Source organism: Nycticebus coucang, chromosome 13 (genome assembly GCF_027406575.1).
Source record: "Nycticebus coucang isolate mNycCou1 chromosome 13, mNycCou1.pri, whole genome shotgun sequence".
NCBI classification, from domain to species: domain Eukaryota; kingdom Metazoa; phylum Chordata; class Mammalia; order Primates; family Lorisidae; genus Nycticebus; species Nycticebus coucang.
This window is the reverse complement of record NC_069792.1, coordinates 32883123-32895738: the sequence shown is the minus strand read 5'-3', so window position 1 is coordinate 32895738 and position 12616 is coordinate 32883123. Positions and strand designations below refer to the sequence as shown.

Below are 12616 nucleotides of genomic sequence, written 5' to 3'. Positions count from 1 at the left end.
CGACATAGTGAGAAAAAAAAAAGGTACGAAGAAGCAGTTCATTAAAAAAAATCAAACAGCCAATATCTTTAAGGAAAGATATACAAACTCACTTAAAATTAAGAAGCATAAATTCAGAAAGCAATGAAATAATACATATGCCACCTATGATACTCACAAAAAACATCCACATTGGTTGGTGAAGGTGGAGAAACAAGGACTTTTGTGCAGTTAAAGTGAAGTTCTTCTGAATACAATTTGGCAAAATCTCTCACTATTTTAAGTGTACATACTCCAGCTTAGCAATTCCATGTTAAACAATTTGCCTACCAGTATACTTACATTCTCCAAAGTATGTAAGAATAGTTATCACAAGTATTCATCATCTTTCACCCTATAATGTGGAGACTTAGCAGTTTTCCCAACCTTTAGTATTGGCTGCACCCAAGTAACCTATCAAAAATACAAACCTAAATATGTACCATAGTTGCTTCAGTCCCGTCGGTGGTACCCCATGATTTAAGGATGAAGTCTAACCCCGTAACTTGACTTACGAACCACCTTCCTGTGTCACTGCCCTTATTGTCCACCACTTCCTACTTTATATTTTAGGCTGTAAACACACACACGTGCACACACAGCTATTTCATGCTTCAGTGCCTTTGTTCATCAATCATCAGTTGATCCACAAATGTTTTTTTTAATACTATGAAAGTCACTCACTGTTCATTGATTACTAGAATCAGTTAGGAATTGCATTCAGTTGCTAAGACCCAACTATAGTGGCTTAAATAAATTAGGACCTTATTCTCTCACGTAAAAGAAATTGTCTGCTTCTACATAAGGGTTGGATAAAAGAAAAAAACAGAAAAGAAGTCCATAAGTAGGCCATGTCCAGGACCGGTAAGGTGGCTTCATGGAAAAGTCAGGGTCCAAGCCTTCTACTTATTCCTCATTGGCTCATTGGCCGAGATTGGGTTCAAGGTCACCCCCACATGTAAGGAAGGTATATCAGTCTGGATATGGTTGTGGCACATGCTTTAGCTAATTTTAAAAGAAAGGGGCTTATTATAGGTTATTAATAACTTAAAGATTCATGAAATGAAACTAAGGCTGGATTTATAGTCAAAATTTCTGAAGGCACTCCATGGAACTGCCAAGGCAGCTGATATTTCTGCCTCATGGTTTATTTTTTTATGTAGTCAAAATTACCTATCTTCTCCTTTATGGTATCTTGAGCTACCAAGAAGTATCAGCTGCCTTGGCAGCCCAGTTCCATGAAATGACAAATGGGAAGCTGCCCCTACAGTAACTGACTGCAGAAGCATGCTGCCTTTGCTACATATGTGTAATGGTTAATTTTTGTCAACTTGACTGGGCATAGCGATGCCCACAGCTAACTAAACATTATTTCTAGATGCTACGAATGTTTCAATTTATATCTTGAAATCCTAACCCCCAATATGATGATATTAGGAGCTAGGCCCTTTAGGAGGTAATTGGTCATGAGGGTAGGGTCCTTGTGAATAGGATTCATGCTCTTATAAACAGATATAAGAAGGGGTGGCACCTGTGGCTCAAGGAGTAGGGCACCAGTCCCATATGCCAGAGGTGGTGGGTTCAAACCCAGCCCCGGCGAAAAAACTACACACACACACAAAAAAAACAGATATAAGAGATCTTATTTATAAAACGACACCAGAGAGCTTGTTTTCCTACTACCCAGCCCCCACCACACACACACATGCATCATGAGAGGATACAAGAAGAAAAATTGCAAACCAGGAAGCAGGCCCTCACCAAGCACCAGATCTGCCTGCACCTTCAGATGGTCAATCCCGGCCTCCAGAATAGTGAGAAACACATTTCCATGGTTAAAGGCCCCCAGTGTGTAGTTTTGTTTTTGTTTTTTTTTTTTATAGCAGCCCAAACCAATGAGGACACAGGGTGCGACGGTGCAGATGTTTCCAGAAGGGATTTGAACTGACAGGCTGAGTGAAGTACATGATCCTCCCCTGGGTGAGGGGGCATCTGTTGGGGGCCTGAATAGAACAAAAGGAAGGTGGAATTTGCTCTCTGCTTGAGAGAGCTTGAACTGAGACATTACTGTTCTCAACACTCCTGGTTCTCAGACCTTCGGACCCAGACTGGAATCTCTACCACCAGCCCTTTGGTTTTCAGGCCTCTGTACTATATCACCAACTTTCCTGGGTCTCCAGCTTAGAGATGACTAATGATGGGACTTCTAAGCTTCCGTGTATTGTGTTAGTTTATATAAACATGTACATATAAATTCATATATATTTTTGTAGGCTCTGTTTTGCTGCATAAACTTGGCTAATATGATATTCATCAGCAAAATGCATGCCTCTTCGCCTTTTTTTTGGAGACAGACTTTGTTGCCCAGGGCTAGAGTTGTCATGGTGTCATCATAGCTCACTGCAACCTCTAACTCCTGGGCTCAAGTGATCCTCCTGCCTCAGCCTCCCAAGTAGTTTGGACTAGGAACCTGCCACAACACCTGGCTAATTGTTCTAGTTTTTCTTTTTTTTTTTTTAAATAAAGATGGAGTCTTCCTCTTGGTCAGGCTGGTCTAGAATGCCTCAGCTCAAGTGATCCTGCTACCTCAGCCTCCCAGAGTGCTAGGATTACAGGCATGAGCCACTGTACCCAGCCCCTATACAACTTGATTTAGAATTCAGGTCTTGCATGAATGCATTTGATAGGCAGGACCTAATTCATATCCAGAATCCTAACTGCAAAAGGGTCCAGGCAGTATAATACTTAGCTTTTCAGTCTCTGAAGTATCCAATGACCAATAAAAGGAAGCTGGACTAGCTATTGAGTGAGTCTATGCCCAGCATCTACCACAGAAGGCAGGGGAAGCAGATAAATGGGTTGAAAGAAAATGAAATATATGTCGCTTAATGATGGGGATGGTTCTGAGAAATTGGTCCTTAGGTAATTTTGTCATTGCGCAAACATCACAGAGTGTACTTCCACAAACCTAGCTGGTATAACCCACCATGCACCCAGGTTCTTTGGCATAGCCTGTTGATCCTATGCTACCAACCTGTACAGCATGCTGCTGAACTCAGAATGTAGGCAATTTAACACAATGGTAAGTATTTTCATATATAACAAAAATATATCACAGAAAAGGTACAATTAAAAAATAGGGTATTAATCGTCTTATGGTACTAATACGGAATCCCTCATTGACCAAAACATCGTTCTAAAGTATGTGACTGTAATGGGCCTGGCCCTAGGTCTAAGCCCGTAACATAAACAAAATCAGTGTTCCTTTATCAGGGAAGAAGGCTGAGGATGTCTCCTGGGATGGCAACAAGACTGTCTGCCATAATCCAGTTGTAAGAGGTCAGGGAAGGCAAATAGGAGAAGAACCTTCTAGGTATAGGAAAAAAGCAAAAGAACATGATGCTTTCAGGGAGGAGATGAATACTTGATATGTATTATTTTATTTAATTCTCAAAATCCTAGGAATAAATATAATACTATATTAGTCCATATTCTCACATCAAGGAGAGCCTTGATGGGTGGCACCTGTGGCTCAGTGAGTAGGGCACCGGCCCCATATACCGAGGGTGGCAGGTTCAAGCCGGACCCTGGCCAAACTGCAACAAGGAGAGCCTTGAAAGGCATGTTAAAGCACTTGAATTTAAGGGTTACCAGAAATCGTTCATAGAGATGCAGAGGTGAGGGCCAGTAATCCCAGTGGATTACTAAACATTAGTGGCTCACGCCTGTAATTCCAGCACTTTGGGAGACCGAGGCAGGCAGATTGCTTGAGGCCAGAAGTTGGAGACCAGTCTGGGCAACATAGATCCCATCTCTACAAAAACTATTACATTAGACTAGGCACGATGAAGCATCCCTATAATCCTAGCATTTTGGAAGGCCAAGATAGAAGGATTGCTTGAGGTCAGCCTGAGAGAGAGTAAGATCTCCTCTCTACAAAAATAGAAAAATTAGCTGGGCATAATGATGCATGCCAGTAGTCCCAGCTACTCAGGAAGCTGAGGTAGGAGGCTCACCCAAGCCCAGGAGTTTGAGGTTATAGTGAACTGCGATCATGCCACTGTACCCCAGCACGGGTGACAGAGCAAGACTCTGTCTCTTAAAAAATAAAAAGAAAGAAAAAAATAAAAGAAATGCAGAAGTGCTGGGAGCTACTGGAAGTAGAGAGAAGAGTACAGTCTGCCAAACAACATAAAACTCCCTAAATATAATGAGAAACAAAACAGACTGGGAAAAGTTAGTTGCAAAGCATAGAACTGTTAATTTACAGAAAATTAGTACCCAGGATATATAAAAAATCCCATAAACCAATTTTTAAATATACAGATAACTCTAAAAAAAAAAGAAAAATCAGACAAGGTGGCACCCATAGCTCAGTGGGTAGGGCACTGGCCACATACACCTAGGCTGGCAGGTTCAAACCCAGCCCGGGCCAGCTAAAACAACAATGGCAACCGCAACAACAACAAAAAAATAGCAGGACATTGTGGCAGGCGCCTGTGGTCACAACTACTTGGGAGGCTGAGGCAAGAGAATCACTTAACCTCAAAGGTTGGAGGTTGCTGTGAACTGTGATGCCATGGCACTCTACCCACGGGAACAGCTTGAGACTCTGTCTCAAAAAAAAAAAAAAAAAAAAAAAAAATCTGACCAAAGCTATGAGGCTGTAGTTTATAGAAGAGAAAACCCAAATGACTAAAAACATATGAAAAAATGCTTGTAGGAAAAAACAAAAATAAGCATATGTAAAATTATCTTTCAATGTCATGGCAAATACACACTAAAATAAGAGTAAATACCGTTTGGTGTCCATCTACCTTCCTGGCCACGAGTCCGGGATGGAATGGTCAGGAGCATGCCAGGTTCTGGAGTTGGAATTGATCAGACTAAAGGCTGCCATTGCTGTTGTCATAGCAGCAAACTGTACATCAAAGGTGTTTAGAAAGATTGCAATGGCCCAAATGGCCTGAAAGGGGAAGAAGCAGGAGGCAGAATAGCATAGATTTCAACACTCCATCATCCTCATATGATACTCGACTTTTGCCAGGTCCTATGCTTTAATGATTTGTCTCATTCTGTTGTCCCAAGATTCTACTATGGAAGAAGAAGGAACCAACTCAGAGAGAGGGTCCCACACTGCCCAACATTACATTCTGTTATAATATGAAAGCCCAGTTACAAAGGGGGAATGATCAGGATTTGGAGATAATTCTGATAATTGTTTGGGGACAGGCTGGGTCTTCAAAGCTAAGCAGGAATCAACAAAAAAAGGAGCAGATATAATACATGAGCCAATGAGAAAGTAAGGCCTATGCACATTGAGAAAATATTTCCTATTTGACAAACTGCGTGATTTATTTGTGACGGCCATTACAAAGTGGAAGATGGTCATTCATTTTGTTTTCTTTTAATGGGACCTTGCTATTTGTATTTGTGTCCTGTGTGGTTAACACAAGAAGATAAGGAGGACATAATCTCACCAGTGGACCAAGGTTTCTAAGTTCCTGGGTGACAGATCATACATACACAAGTATGACACCCCGTGAAAGTTGACTTTTCTTTGTAGTCTCTGACACACATATATGTAAAACACACAAGAACAAATGTGTAAATACACACACACTGAGGATATTCACATGTTTTCTACATAGTTATACCTTCTGGTTAATGATTCCTTCCAGTTAACATACTCCTTGTCAATCATCCTTTTTCCCTTGGAGACTTTTGAGAACAGCATACTTATTGTTCCTTAAAAGTGGAGCTAGTAGGATTTGAGAAAAGAGCTGTTAAATTCGTATTGTAACTCACTGAAAGGTTTAATGGGATGTTAATTTCAGGACATAATTTATGTTAGATTATCACTGGGGTATGAATGGCATCATAATTTTCAATTAGTTCCACCTCTCAATGCTCCACATCATTATTCTTGAATAGTTGTTTTAAAGAATAAGAAAAATGTATTATTTCACATAACAAGAAGTTGCTCCCTAGCTAGTTCATTCTAGTTAATTCTGTGACTATTCAGTATCTTTCAGTTGCTGGTTCCTTCTTTCCATTTTACCATCTCAGGTACAATCTCTCATTTAACAGGACAGTTGCAACAGTAAGGGACAGGCATTCTTTCACAGGTAAGAATGTCTGGATGAGAGTGTCTTAGGAAAGAAGAGTGGCTTGTCTGCAAACAGGTATCTTCATCAAAGAACAAAATTGTCTCTCAAGTCCCCTAGCAGACTTCCCACCAGGTCTCAATGGCCAGCTCAAGTAATTTTAAAACATCCCTTTACATTCAGAATTTCTAACATTTAAATAGTTATTTTCAAAGTTTATTCTTAATGTCAAAGTTAAATTTTTAAACAGAAAAGGAAAACACTAGTGTCTCCATTGACAATTAAAGTCACTGTGGTTAACTCCTTATTTTAGATCCTGGCAGAAATCATAAGTAATTAAGGCAATTTTCACCAAAATTATCTCGGGAAAGTTGATGTACTTCAAGTGTTTAAGAATCAACTTTCATTCAGATCAGTTCCTTATTTTCTGACAATTTAATATATTTTTCCACAGATTTGGAACTTTAACCTTGACGAGAAGTATAAATACTATGATTATCTCAATGTCAATATTATGTTTAAAAATAATCTTGCCTGAGGTAAAAGAATCTTACATAGAAAAGTCATGCATCTGTGACTAGGATCATTTACATTTTGCTTGCATTAACTCTGTTTTGACATGCTTACTATCCAGCCAGGGAAAGCCCGAGGATGTGGTTTTTACAGACAACTTCCTACCAGTTCCAACCTCATTTTATACTGCAAATATGAGGAGATGAGTTTCTCCAAATGAGATTTACATGTGTAAGTGTAGACCATAGATTCTGACAGCTTAGAAGAAAATAATATCTTACCTGCTCCAGAATCCACTCGTATCTACAAAATATAAAACTTTCTAAGGTAATCATGATTATATTACTAAAGAATGGTTATTTTTCTTTTTTTTTTTTCATTTTGAGACACAGTGTCACTCTGTTGCCCTGGGTAGAGTGCCGTGACATCACCGCTCACAGAAACCTCAAACTCTTGGGCTCAAAAGATCTTCTTTCCTCAGCCTCCCAAGTAGCTGGGACTATAAGCGTCTGCCACAAAGCCAGGCTATTTTTAGAAATAGGGTCTCACACTTGCTCAGTCTGGTCTCAAACTCAACTCAAGCAATCTACCAACCTTGGGCTCCCAGAGTGCTAGGATTACGGCGTGAGCCATGGCACCCGGCCTAGAATTTTTAAAAAACTACTATTAATAAAATTCTATGCTGGGTGGCGCCTGTGGCTCAGTCGGTAAGGCGCCGGCCCCATATACCGAGGGTGGCGGGTTCAAACCCAGCCCCTGCTGAACTGCAACCAAAAAATAGCCGGGCGTTGTGGCGGGCGCCTGTAGTCTCAGCTACTCGGGAGGCTTAGGCAAGAGAATCGCTTAAGCCCAGGAGTTGGAGGTTGCTGGGAGCTGTGTGCTGCCACGGCAGTCTACCAAGGGCTACATAGACTGTGCCTCAAAAAAAAAAAAAAAAGAAAAATGCTTCTAGCAAAGTTACACTCAGCTGTTCAACCCAAACCCAAAGGCCAGACCTCCCCACCGGAGCTAGTGTCTGCCCGCACTGCGCATGGACGGGGCGGGACTGAGTCCCGGAAGGGGCGGGTCTAGCCCCGGAAGTCCAACAGCTACTCGCGGACAGCGCGCCTCGTTTTCCGCGCGGCAGCCGAGAGAGGACGGTTCGGAAATAACTGCTAGCTATGCGGGTGGGCGGGAAGAACTGCTACCTATGCGCATGGGAAAGCGGCTGAGCCTTCCAGTCGGTAGCTGGGCTCTTGGAGGTAAGAGCCATTGCGGTCTTTCTTCCTCCTCTCCTACGGGCCGGGCTCTCGCTTCGTGGGTACCGAGCGCCGCGCCGCCTTGCTCCGGCCCAGCCGCAGCCGGCGCCTCAGGTTTGGCCCAGGAGGTGACGCTCCCCTCGCCGTCAGGGGCCACGAGCCCTCCGGCCACCTGAGCCGGCGTTTGTGAGTAACCACCTGGAAGTCTTAGCGCAGCCTACTCCGTCAGCGCTGATTTTGACTGTGAGCCCAGAAGTTAGTATAAAGGGCCTTGCATGACTCGGGAACCAAAGGTGCCTGGAAGGAACGGCCAGATAACTTCCTGTTCTGCTTTGCCGGGTCCCTTTTGTACCCCTGCAAATCTGAGCGTGCGGCATTGGCTTGTTCAGGTTTCCTTTAAATGGGCGGCTTATTTATCATTTATAAGGGAGCAGTTTATACGCGGGGGAGGTGATTATCTCCTAGGTAATAAGACGACCCATCCCTAACATTACTTTGTGGTTTGGAAATTTTCTTTTTTTTTTTTTTTTTTTGTAGAGACAGAGTCTCACTGTACCGCCCTCGGGTAGTGCCCTGGCGTCACATGGCTCATAGCAACCTCTAACTCTTGGGCTTACGTGATTCTCTTGCCTCAGCCTCCCGAACAGCTGGGACTACAGGGAAATTTTCTTTTCTTTCTTTCTTTCTTTTTTTTTAATTGTTGGGGATTCATTGAGGGTACAATAAGCCAGGTTACACTGATTGCACTTGTTAGGTAAAGTCCCTCTTGCAATCGTGGGAAATTTTATTTTCTTTCTTACTTTTTTTTTTTATTGTTGGGGATTCATTGAGGGTACAGTAAGCCAGGTTACACTGATTGCAATTGTTAGGTAAAGTCCCTCTTGCAATGGTGGGAAATTTTATTTTCTAAACGAAGTTTACTGTGGGTCTATGCTTGTCTCTAGCCGTAAGTGGAGCGAGTCGCGTTTTCCTGTAAATTTCCTTGTAAATAAGTTCTGAGAAAAGACATTGAAATTGGAGAACAGCCCGTGCAGTTCTGCAAGGCCCTTAGGCTGTAAATGCCTACCCTTGTGCCTGTGCTTGAATTCACAGGGATATGGGTGTTTCCGGATGTACATCAGTCAACTGTGGGGAGACTGGAAAACATGCTGGCAATTCAAAAACGTTTAAAAATGGTAAGGCATCTGTGAGACGTGGTATATTCCTGGGTTTTTTTTTTTTCTTCCCGATTTGAAATACATTGTTTCATTTGAAGTAATTTTAAGAGTTAGCTGTCAACAGGATGAATGTAATGGTTCTATAATCCGTGGATTCCTTAATTTTAAGCCCTATGTGGTTTGAATTGTTGCTAAGTGCTGGGATTTCTAGAAATTTACAAGCTAAGTGTTTGTTTGATAAAAATACAGGTAGTGCATGAAAGTCTGAAACATAAATACAAAAGAACTCAACGACCCATTTAAAAGCGGTAATATTGCCAATGCTGTGTTACCTCCCACCCCCATTCCCCTGCCCCCCATCTAGTAGTACCTATCTCTAGTTTTGTGCCCATCGGTTTCTTGATCCTGTGGCTGGGAGGTGAGATGGATAGTTTATTATTCATATGTATCTTTAAACATAGGCATTATAAGAATGAGTATGCATGTAGTTGTCTGTAGTTCCTGTGAATCATAATACTAAACTGAAATTTTCCAAATTAGAATTATTCACAAGCAGTAATTTTATTCCTCATACTCAAGTGAAATATTTCAGCATTTCAAGACATGAAAATAATGATAGTTTAGCAGGGTCCAAACTTGTATGTCTTCATAAATCACATCAATAATTGTCTAGCTCAATGATTTATACTCCTGAGGTGCTGTGTGACATTTGTGTGGCCCTGGCCATCTCCTTTGCCCTGTTTGTGTACATTCAGTTAACTTAAACTTAATTCTGTAGGAATGTGTCTGGTAATGCTGACAGTGTAAGGCATCCCTTCTCTAAAACTACTAGATTTGCCATTGTACTGTTTTCAGGTGAAAATCTTCACCCTAGTTTCTGTACATCTAGCATTTAACCTGACTTAGTGCATTCTAGTCAAGCTCTAGGACAGAAAAGCAATGGTTGTCTACTCATTAGGACCATTGTGTCTTAAAATCAATACTGTGATGATGAAGGATATAAAATGTTTCCATCATTTATGTAATTTTTAGGTACTAACCAATCAAAAGATTTAAAACACTCAAGTCATTAACAGATGTTTTTAAATTTTGCGTTTGTCAGTTAATACTATCAGAAGTAATGAAACAGGAATTGTGTTCTTTTATTCCATTAGAAATGTATTGAACAAGAGATACTGGTACTTTTATTAAAAAGTGGGTTGGAGTCCCAAAAGGTAGGTTGGGTTCCTTACAGGAATGACATTTTGTTGTTGTTGAGACAGGGTCCCACCCTATGCCCCTGAGCAGAGTGCAGTGGGCGTGGTAGCTCACCACAGCCTCAGACTCAGGCTGCAGGCACCCCTCTGCCTCAGCCTCTGGATGCCGCTGGGATTACATGTGCTCAAGGCAGCACCCGGCTGGGTTTTTCCATTTTTTTCATGAATCGGGGTCTCACTGTCGCTCAGGCAAGTCTCTAACTCCTGAGCTCAAGCAATTGATTCTCCCTCCTCAGCCTCCCACAGTGCTGGGATTACAGGCATGAGCCACTGCGCCCGGCAGGAATGAAATTTTTATTAGACTATTCCTTCATATAACATGCCAAACAAATGCAATTACAAATGGGAATTGACAGTGAAAATTTAATTTTTAGGTCTGACAAATCCTATGAATTTTGAAGGTGTGTGAAGGTCATTGTGACAGATGTTTTCCAAAAGCTTAACAGAAAATGGCAATGAAAAAGTAGAACCGCCACTGCATATATTGAGGTACAAAAAGTGTTAAATGACATCTTTTTGGGAATCGTGGTGCTATTGTTACTAACAAGCAATACACAAAATGTTTGATGTGTTATTGACGTTGATAATGGTGGCATAATGATGACTTAAATTTTTGCCGTTTACCCAGCTGAGGATATCTTTGAAGAAATAATTCTTAGACTGAGATGCCAGTAAACTATATTGGTTTATGTTAATGGTATGTAGTACAATTTTTTACTAAGAGGCTAAATGTTCTTTCTCCTTAGCACATAGGTAGCTGCAGATGGATGTCCTTTAGCTGCAGTTTTTTGAAATACTCCTTTGTTGCCTCAGGTAAGTAATTGTAACTAGGAAAGCGACCACATCTGTTGACAGTTAAAAGTGTCTGATAAATCCAAGGGATTGGGTCCAATAGCTGTTGCAGTTGCCTTTGCATGTCAGGATATGGTTTCCTTTTCTCAGCATTGAATTTTTTTTTTTTTTTTTTAGACAGTCTCAAACTGTCTCCCTGGGTAGAGTGCCCTGGCACCACAGCTCACAGCAACCTCAAATTCTTGGGCTTCAGCAATTCAATTCTCTTGCCTCAGCCTCCCAAATAGCTGGGACTACAGACGCCCACCACACCACCCAGCTATTTTTTGGTTGTAGTTGTTGTTTGGGAAATATGGGCTGGATTTGAACCTACCAGTCTTGGTGTATGTGGCTGGTGCGCTAAGTACTGAGCTACAGGCACCAAACCTCAGCAAAAAGCCACTGTTTGAGGTTATGTGGTTAACTTTATCTTTGATTATGAAATGATTTTCACTGTTCTGATTTTTTAGAGGTGTGCCATGCAACATTATGGAAGAAAGAACGAAGACTGCAAGAAAACAGATGAACAGAAGCAAATGATGAAAATGAATATTTTACTTGGTTTTACTAACTTCATTATAAATGATATAGAAAATAAATGTGAGTAATTATTTTAATTGCTGGGCACTAAAGTCTCTTTTCTTTTAAAATAGCTGTATTCTTTTTTTTTTTGAGACAGAGCCTCAAGCTGTCACCCTGGATAGAGTGCCATGGCATCACACAGCTCACAGCAACCTCCAACTCTTGGGCTCAAGAGAGGCTCCTGCCTCCGCCTCCCAAGGAGCTGGGACTACAGGCGCCCGCCACAACGCCCGGATATTTTTTGGTTGCAGCTGTCGTTGTTTGGCGGGCCAGGGCTGGATTGGAAGCCATCAGCTCAGGCGTACGTGGCTGGCACCTTAACTGCTTGAGCCACAGGCGCCGAGCCAAAATAGCTGTATTCTTAATAGTCACTACTAATCAGACCTGTTTTTAGCATACTTTAACAATGTAATCGGCTCATTTGTGGGTGGTGATCTCATTGAGATAAAGCATGGTGAGATATTTCCTGTACTCCCTCCCCACTTTCCCTTTGTAGCTTTTGGTAATTTCTGGAGAGGCCCTAATCGCTGCATGTGTCATATCTGGCTTCCCCTTTGTAATTCTCTATTGTACCTGAAAAACCGGTAGGACTCTTGAATGCTTGAATGCAATCAAATTGTCCCTTACGTAAAAGCTATCACCTTTCTGTGATTATAGATTTTATTTAAGATTTAAATTTTAAGGGCCCGGGCACTGTGGATCACCCCTGTTGTATTCCTACCATTTTGGGAGGTGAGGCGGGTGGATTGCCTGAGCTCTCAGGTTTGAGACCAGTCTGACCCAGAGTGAGACATTTCTGGCCACATGCACCAAGGCTGGCGGGTTTGAACCCAGCCAGGGCCAGCTAACCAACAATGGTAACTGCAAAAAAAAAAAAAAAAATATTGGGTGTTGTGGTAGTCGCTTATACTCCC

At 41.7% G+C, this 12616-nt stretch overlaps 1 protein-coding gene, 1 long non-coding RNA gene and 1 other non-coding gene across 4 annotated transcripts in view; 2 read left to right on the top strand and 1 right to left on the bottom strand.

Moving 5' to 3' along the window:
* Positions 1 to 12616, bottom strand: part of LOC128563566 (uncharacterized) — an 856840-nt gene that overhangs the window by 600423 nt on the left and 243801 nt on the right. The gene's annotated exons all lie outside the window — the stretch shown is intronic.
* LOC128563575 (uncharacterized) overlaps positions 7728 to 12616 on the top strand; it is a 60907-nt gene continuing 56018 nt past the window's right edge. For both annotated transcript variants that reach the window (XR_008373831.1, XR_008373830.1), the window contains exons 1-3: positions 7728 to 7879; positions 8969 to 11102; positions 11591 to 11720. This is a non-coding gene — a long non-coding RNA (uncharacterized LOC128563575). The remainder of the gene's footprint in view (positions 7880 to 8968; positions 11103 to 11590; positions 11721 to 12616) is intronic.
* Positions 10878 to 10962, top strand: LOC128564170 (small nucleolar RNA SNORD87). The gene has a single exon (XR_008374038.1). It is a non-coding gene; the product is annotated as a small nucleolar RNA SNORD87 (small nucleolar RNA).